The sequence below is a fragment of the Hypanus sabinus genome, assembly GCF_030144855.1.
Source record: "Hypanus sabinus isolate sHypSab1 chromosome X2 unlocalized genomic scaffold, sHypSab1.hap1 SUPER_X2_unloc_5, whole genome shotgun sequence".
NCBI classification, from domain to species: domain Eukaryota; kingdom Metazoa; phylum Chordata; class Chondrichthyes; order Myliobatiformes; family Dasyatidae; genus Hypanus; species Hypanus sabinus.
In genome coordinates, this window is record NW_026779005.1 from 912,945 (window position 1) to 921,262 (window position 8,318).

The 8,318-nt window shown below is 50.0% G+C and overlaps 1 long non-coding RNA gene across 1 annotated transcript; it reads right to left on the bottom strand.

Annotated features, from left to right (window-relative positions):
* Window positions 1-5,491: 5,491 nt before the first annotated feature.
* On the bottom strand, window positions 5,492-8,060 carry LOC132385911 (uncharacterized). Its single transcript, XR_009509335.1, has 2 exons — window positions 7,850-8,060; window positions 5,492-5,624 (listed from the first exon to the last, which is right to left on the bottom strand). It is a non-coding gene; the product is annotated as an uncharacterized LOC132385911 (long non-coding RNA).
* Window positions 8,061-8,318: the final 258 nt, after the last annotated feature.

The window sequence follows — 8,318 nt, forward strand, 5'->3', positions numbered from 1 at the left end:
GAGAGAGGGTGGGAGAGAGTGAGGGAGAAAGACAGCGGGAGAGAGAGAAAGAGAGGGAAAGATGGAGAGGGAGAGAGAGGGAGGGTGGGAAGTGAGAGAGTGAGAGGGAGAGAGAGGGTGGGGAGAGTGTGAGAGAGACAGAGAGAGGGAGCTAGACAGAAGGGGGAGAGAGGCAGAGAAAAACAGAGAGTGAGAGAGAGAGGCAGAGAGGGAGGGAGGCAGAGGGAGAGAGAGAGGGTGGGAGAGGGAGTGGAAGAGAGAGAGGAATTGAGAGTGAGAGAGGAACAGTGAGAGAGACAGAGAGGGAGAGCAAGAGAGAGAGTGCGGGAGAGAGGCAGACAGAGAGGAACAGAGAGTGAGAGAGAGACAGAAGAGAGGAGAGTGAGAGAGAGGGAGAGAGAGAGAAACAGAGAGTGAGAGAGAAACAGAGTGAGAGAGACTGAGGGACAGCAAGAGCGGGGGAGAGAGAGAACAGAGTGAGAGAGAGGGAGAGCAAGAGAGGGGGAGATGGAAAGAGAAAGAGAGGGAGAGCGAGAGACAGACAGACAGAGGGAGAGGAAAAGAGAGAGAGAGGGAGAGCGACAGACAGAGAGAGAGGGTGGGCAGAGACTGAGAGAAATGGAGGGAGAGAGAGTGACAGAAAGAGAGAGGGAGAGAGAGGAACAGAGTGAGAGAGACAGTGACTGAGAAAAAAAGTGGGAAACAGAGAGAGAGGGTGTGGTGAGAGAGTGAGACCGAGAGAGGGGGGCGGAGAGACAGAGGGTGAGGAGTGAGAGAGAGAGAGGGAGTGAGAGAGAGAGCAGGAGAGAGACAGAGAGAGAGTAAGAGAGTGAGAAAGAGAGAGGTGCAGAGAGTGAGAGGGTGAGACAGAGAGAGAGGGACAGAGGGAGAGAGACAGAAAGAGAGAGAGGGAGAGAGGAACAGAGAGTGAGACATAGGGGGAGAGATGGAGAGAGAGGGAGAGTGAGAGACAGAGAGAGAGAGGAGAGTCAGAGAGACAGGCAGAGAGAGAGGGTGGGGAGAGAGTGAGAGAGACAGAGAGAGAGGAAGACAGAGAGATGGTGGGGAGAGAGGGAGAGACAGAGAGAGAGAGAGAGACAGAAAGAGAGAGGGAGAGAACAGAAAGTGAGAGGGGGAGAGATGGAGAGACAGAGTGGGAGAGAGACAGAAAGGTAGAGAGAATGAGATGGGGAGAGTGAGTGAGTGAGAGACAGAGACAGAGAGGGGAGAGAGAGGGTGTGGAGAGAGTGAGAGAGAACGACAGCGAGTAGAGAGAGTGTGAGAGAGAGGGAGGGCGACAGAAAGAGAGAGAGAGAAAGAGTGAGAGAGAGAGAGATGGAGACGTATAGGGAGATGGAAAGGGTGAGAGTGAAATTCCTCTCCTGTCTGGTTCCATTCAGTCCTGTTTCTCCAACTTCCCAGTAACTGCTGCCTCTCAACTTCTCCCGAGCTCTTTACCTGTTCTATCTTTGACAGTAAATCAGCTGAGGGTTTGACAGTGAATCAGAGTCACCGGAAGTTGAGTAAATCCGTGTCCTGCGGAAGCGACAGCAGATAAAGACTTTCGGCTGGATGAGGAGGGCGCGGGAGGAATATGTTTCATATGAGTGATGTAGGATTCAGGAAGGGAGGGAGTAAGCAGACGGTGAGGGGTCAGTGTGAGAGTGGTGTAAGGCGGAGGGAGTGGGGAGTAATGGAGGAGAATAAGGGATAAGAGATAGTAGAGTTTGGGATGAGAGAGGAGAGAGAGAGGAAGGTGAGAGTGAGAAAAGTAAGAGAGAAGGACGAGATTCGGGGAAAGCGCGGAAATAGACCCTTCAGTCCGTCTGGACAGTTCCACCCGTGTTCACAGAGCCAGTGCTGTTTGCACACGGTTGGAATTTACTCCAGTAAACCTTCTTCACCCGCGTGTCGGGTCGGAGCTGGAGAGCTTTGTGACCTGGTATCAACACTCCCCACCCCCTCCATTTCACCCACACAATAGAGCTGGTTACTGACAACAAGAAGTCAGCCGGGGCGATGCAGACATTCCTGTTTACATCAACGGCAGAGGATAAGGGGGTTGAGAGCTCCAATCTCCTGAGAGTGAACACCACTGACAGCCTGTCCTTGTCCAGCCACAAGGACACTATCGCCAAGAAAGCTCAGCGGCCTCTCTGCTTCTTCCAGAGGCTGAAGAAAATCGGCGCCTCCTGGACGACCATCATCTGTTTTTACAGAACACATCCTGTGCGGAAACTAGTCGTGTTGTCATGGCAACAGCACTGGCCACCACCGGAAACACTGCAGAGAGCTGTGAACAAGTTCAGTACCTCATGGATGTATGATTCGTTAAGTTAATTAATTGGCCCTCACATTTCGCGACCCCGCACTCCCAGTCACGAGGTGAAGAATTAATCTTTATGGGCGGCTTGCGAATCAAAGGTTATCACTGTACTTTGATTCATTGAAAGCAACTGTCCTCTCCTCACCTCTCCTCTTCTCTCTCCCCCCTCTCTCATTCTTTGTGCCTATCCTCTCTCTCTTTCTCTCGCTCTCTCTCCCTCTCTCTCTTCCCTTTCTCTCTACCCCTCTCCTTTCCCCTCTTTTTCCCCCTCTCTTACGTCCTCACTTACCCTCTCTCTCCCCCCTTCTCCACACTCCTCCACCGCCTGTTCTGTAGCACACTAAACGGAGACATACAGGCCTCTCCTGGAAACCACAAGCCTTTATCTTCTGAGAGAACATTGAATCTTTCCAACCGATGAGAAATTATACAACATCTGTAATCCACTGAGTGTGTAAAACCGTCATCACAGTGCGGGGTGAGGGAGGGGTGCTGGTCTGGACGGGTGGGTGGCGGAGACAGCAAGCTGCAGCAAAGGGGGAATTGGGGAGAAAGATCGGCAAGCGAAAGGTTAGGCAAAAACGGAGTAAGAGACTACAAGGGAAAGATGCAGGTTAGTGACTGTGTAGGGAAGAATGTTTGGAGGAAAGAGTGGGAGGGTGTAAAAGAGTACGGATGAGGATAAGAGGAGACAGAGAAATTGAGGAATGAGAGAGAGAGAGAGAGAGAGAGAGAGAGAGAGGAGAGAGAGAGAGAGAGAGAGAGAGAGAGAGAGAGAGAGAGAGAGAGAGAGAGAGAGAGAGAGAGAGAGAGAGAGAGAGAGAGAAAGGGAGAGAAAGGGAGAGAAAGGGAGAGAAAGAGGACAGGACTGTGGAGCAGAGTAGAGTACCGGGACACAGGTAAACATCATCTTTGAACTGTCCCACGCTCACCTTGAAATCACATCCTCTGGTAATTGAGATATTCACCTGGTGAACAAACGATGTTGGTTCTCTTCTCTCAGATCTCTACTCAGCGTCAATCTGCCTCTGGTCTCCCCTCAGCCCCCATCGCTACAGAGCAAACAACTGAAGCCTCTCCAACCTTTCATTCCCTCTGATCCATGAGACAACCCCTCCATTTCCAGAACATTAACTCTCACCCGATCCTCCCTCCGCTGGAACATGGCTAGAGTTCCTCCTGTTGTCAACCAACGGCCAGCGGTTCTGTGCTGGCGATAGAGTCACCCGGATGGTGAGATGTGCCCAGGTGCCAGGGACAGGGATGACTCCGATCAGGTCCCTGGCATTCTAAAGGGGGAGGGCGAGCAACCAGACTTGTTGGTAAATATTGGCACCAATGACAGTTAAAAATGTCAGCAGGCCCTAAAAAAGATATTTTGTGAGTTAGGTAGGGGGTTTGGGAACCGATGTGCTACCGCCGAGGATGAGGTAGTTGGTTTGTAGACAGAGACAGTATGTTGTGAGACTGCTGGCAATGAAAGGCTGCTGATAGGGCAACCTGGCAGTCGACAGGATGAGTTGCGATGGAAAAGACACACAGAATCTAAAAGGCTGAACACAGGACTGAAGGTATTACATTTGAATGCGCGCATTGTGCAAACTGACGTGGAGGAAGAGCTGCGGACTGGCATACATGAGGTTGTGGGCATCACTGACAGCGTGGCCCTGTTGGTAAACATAACAAAATCAAACCATCAGAAAGAGCCGGCAAAGGGTCGGAAGGTGCTGAGTCGCTGTGGGGAGAGCTGAGGAACTGCAAGTGCAAAGAAATCCTGGTGGAAGGTATGTGCAGACCCCCAAACAGTAGTAAGGACGTAGTCTACAAACTACAACGGGAGATAGAAAATGCAAGTCAGCGGGTCAACATTACAATAGTCATGTGGGATTTCAGTACACAAATAGATTGGGAAAGCCCGGTTGCTGCTGGATGCCCCGGGGGAGAATTTCTAGAATGCCTGCGAGGTGGCTTCAGAGAGCAGCTCGTGGTTAAACCCACTATCGCCAAATCATTTCGGTTCCTCGCGGCCCAGTAGAACATGCATTGCGGCCTGGTGGCTGGGGACCACTGCACTAAGGGATCTGCTATTCTGGTTAGGGTGTGATGCAATGAACCGGGATTGAATTTGCAATTTGAGAAGGGGAAGCACAACGGAGATGCAGTGTTGCAGTGGAATGAAGGAAACTGCAGAGGCCTGAGAGAGGAGCTGGCCAAAAGTGATTGGAAAAGACCTTTGGCACCGATAACGTCAAAGCAAGAATGGGTGGAATTTCGGGAAGCAATTCAGAAAGCGCAGGATATACACATCCCAAAGAGACAGAAGTGTTCAAAAGGCAGAAAGTCCATAAGACCATGAGGTGCTGGAGCAGGTTAGGACATTCGGCCCATCCACTCTGTTTCAATATATCAGCATATCATCCTGGTTGATCCAATTTCGCAACAGACCCAATCTCCTGTCTTCTCCCCGTATCCTTTAACACCCTGAACAATCAGTAATATATGACCATCTGTAGTAAATGTACAGAGAGACTCGGCCTCCACCACTGCCTGTGGCAAAGAATCCCATAGATTCTCCACTCTGGCTAAAGAAACTCCTCCTCATTTCCGTTCTAACAGGATGCCCTCATGTCTCATCCGGTCTTAGACCCACCAATCACAGGAAAAACCCTGCCCACATCCACTCTATCAAGGCTCCTCCTTCAACGAGTTCACCCCTTATTTTTCTGAATTCTGGCCCAGAGACATCAATGGTGATATGACAACCTGTTCAATACTGGAACCATTTTCGTGCCCCACCTCTGAACCCCCTCGAGATTCAGCACATGCTTTCTAAGACAAGCAGCTCAAACCTGCTCAAAATACTACAAGTGAGGCCTCACCAGAGCTTTTTAATGTTTCAACATTTCGTCCCTACTTTTACCTTTTAGTCCTCATGAAATGAATGCTCTGTATACCATCTGCCGTTTCCAATCCTAATCTGTCTAGCTCCTTCTGTGGCCTCTCTACGTCCTCAGAACTACCTTTCCCTCCATCTCTGTTCATGTCCTCTGCAGATTTTGCAGCAAAACCATCAAATACATCATCCAAGTCATTGCCATATAGCAGAGAAGAATGGGTCCCATCACAGACCCCTGTGGAATGCCATTGGACATCTGCAGCCAGACAGAAAACGCTCCATTTATTCACACATTCTGCCTCCTGTCAATCAGCCACTGCTTTATCTGTGCTGGGCTCTTTCTGTAATACCATGGGCTCGTAGCGTGTTAAACAGCCTCATGTCTGCCACCTTTTTAAAGGCCTGAAATTCAAAACACACAACATCAACCGATTGTCTTTTGTCGATCCCGCTTGTTATTTCTTCAATGAATTTCAACAGATTTGTCAGGAAACTATGCTGACTACGGCCCTTTTTATCATTTGCCCAAAGAGCACTGAGACATCATCCTTAACAATCGAATCCAACATTTCCCAAACACTGAGGTCAGACCAACTGGCCTTCAGTTTCCTTCCCTCTGCCTCTCTCGCTTCCTGAAGAGTGGAGTGACACTGTTGTACTCCCCTTTCTCCGGAATCCCTCTTCCACAACACACTTGCCCTTACTCGTCACTTATTCCCTATTCTTCCTCATCTCTCTTCATCTCCCCACTCGGACTTCTACCTCTTTCAATCCACACTCTCCCTTCTCTCTCTCTCTCTCTCTTTCCCCCTACAATCCCTTTTCTCTTTTACTACCCCGTCTCTTCATATCCACTCCCCGTCTCTCTCCCGGTCCCCACACTCCCTTCTATTGCCCTCTCTCCCTCTCTCTCACAGGCCCCACTCCCCCTTCTTTCCTCTCCCCACTCCCCCGTCTTTCTCCCCAATCTCACTTCGTTCTCTGCATTACAGGGGCAAATCTAGCTGCAACAAGACCACCCAGACCGCCCCACCCAGCCAGATTATGCCCACACCAACCCACCCTCTGCACCTTCCTTACCTGAAACTGCCTGAGGGCAGAACTCAGAGATTTCCTGAGACAGGAAATGCCCCACCTCAGCCACCAAGGCGCCTCACCACAGGGGTGACAGACCTTCTCCCCCCCCCCCATAGGATGAAGGCCAGGGCCCCCGGAGCATTTGCTCTCTTGCCCCCTCCCGCCCGGGGGACCTGAGGCTACATATACCTGTCATAGTACACTGGGGAATGGGAAACACGCAGAGGTGGATGGCATTTAGAGAACCATGGTCTGATCAGTGACAGTCAGCATGGCTTTCTGAAGGGCAGATCGTGTCTAACAAGCCTGATGGAGATTTTTTAAGAGGTGACCAGGCATATAGATGAGGGTAGTGCAGTGGATGTGATCTACATGGATTTTAGTAATGCATTTGACAAGGTTCCACACGGTAGGCTTATTCATAAAATCAGAAGGTCTGGGACCCAGGAATGTTTGACCAGGTGGATTCAGTATTGGCTTGCCGGCAGAAAGAGAGTTGTGGTGGAGGGTGTACATTCGGATTGGAGGGTTGTGACTAGTGGTGTCCCACAAGTTTCAATTCTGGGATCCCTAATTTTTGTGATTTTTATTAACGACCGGGATGTGGGAGTAGAAGGATGGGTTGGCAAGATTGCAGAAGACACAAAGGTTGGTGATGTTGCAGATAGAGAAGAGGATTGTCAAAGATTGCAGAAAAACATTGATAGGATGCAGAAGTGGGCTGAGAAGAGGCAGATAGAGTTCAACCTGGAGAAGTGTGAGGTGGTACACTTTGGAAGTACAAACTCCAAGGCAGAGTACAAAGTAAATGGCAGGATACTTGGAAGTGTGGAGGAGCAGAGGGATCTGGGGCTACATGTAGACAAAGTAGTTGAGAAAGCTTATGGGGTGTTAACGTTTATAAGTCGAGGGATAGAGTTTAAGAGTCGCGATGTAATGATGCAGCTCTGTAAAACTCTGGTTGGGCCACACTTGGAGTACTCTGTCCAGTTCTGGTCACCTCACTATAAGAATGTTGTGGAAGGGTACAGAGGAGATTTACCAGAATGCTGTGTGGTTTAGAGAGTATGGATTATGATCAGAGATTAAGGGAGCTAAGGCTTTACTCTCTGGAGAGAAGGCTGATGAGAGGAGAAATGATAGAGGTATAGTTCATATTAAGGGGAATAGATAGAGTGGAGAGCCAGCGCCTCTTCCCCAGGGCGCCACTCTCAATACAAGAGGACATGGCTTTAAGGTAAGGGGAGGGAAGTTCAAGGGGGAAGATTTTATACTCAGAGAGTGGTTGGTGCGTGGAATGCACTGCCCGAGACAGTGGTGGAGGCAGATACACTGGTGAAGTTTAAGTGCCAACTAGACAGGTATATGGAGGAAGTTAAGATTGGGAGGCAGAGTTTAAGGGTCGGCACAACATTGTGGGCCGAAGGGTTCTATGTTCTATCTATTTCTCGCTGGAATCTCTCTTTTAGTTTAATTGTTTATTGAAGGCACGACACAGTCCAGAAAACGTAATGCATTACATTTTCCTCCATTTTGGTTTTATACCTTACCCCTAAACAACACCACAACGTCATCAGTGGGGCCTTCTGGGAGTTGTAGTCATTGTTCCTCGCTCTCTGACAAAGCATGTTTCGTCAGCCACCACAGACGCCACCGAAACAGACCCACCGAGGCGCGAAGGGGAATCACACCCGTCCTTGTGGGCGCCGAGGCCGGCGACACCGACAGAAGCGACTCGCTGATCTCCGCCATGGCGACGGAGCGGAAGAGGAAGGGCTGGTCATGGGCCGATTTCCTCCAGCCTATCGCAGCTCAGACCTAACACTGACGCCTGCTGTCATTGGCTGCAGTGCCTGTCGCTCAAATGGGAACTCGGAGGGTGATTAGTTTATGTGAACGTCAGTCAGCCTTCCTGTCTTTATGAGTTTGGATTTGGATTTATAACGGGACAGGAAGCAAATTGGGAGAAATGTGAATTTTTATGTGATGTTGCATCAGTCTCCGAGTGACATTATTAAC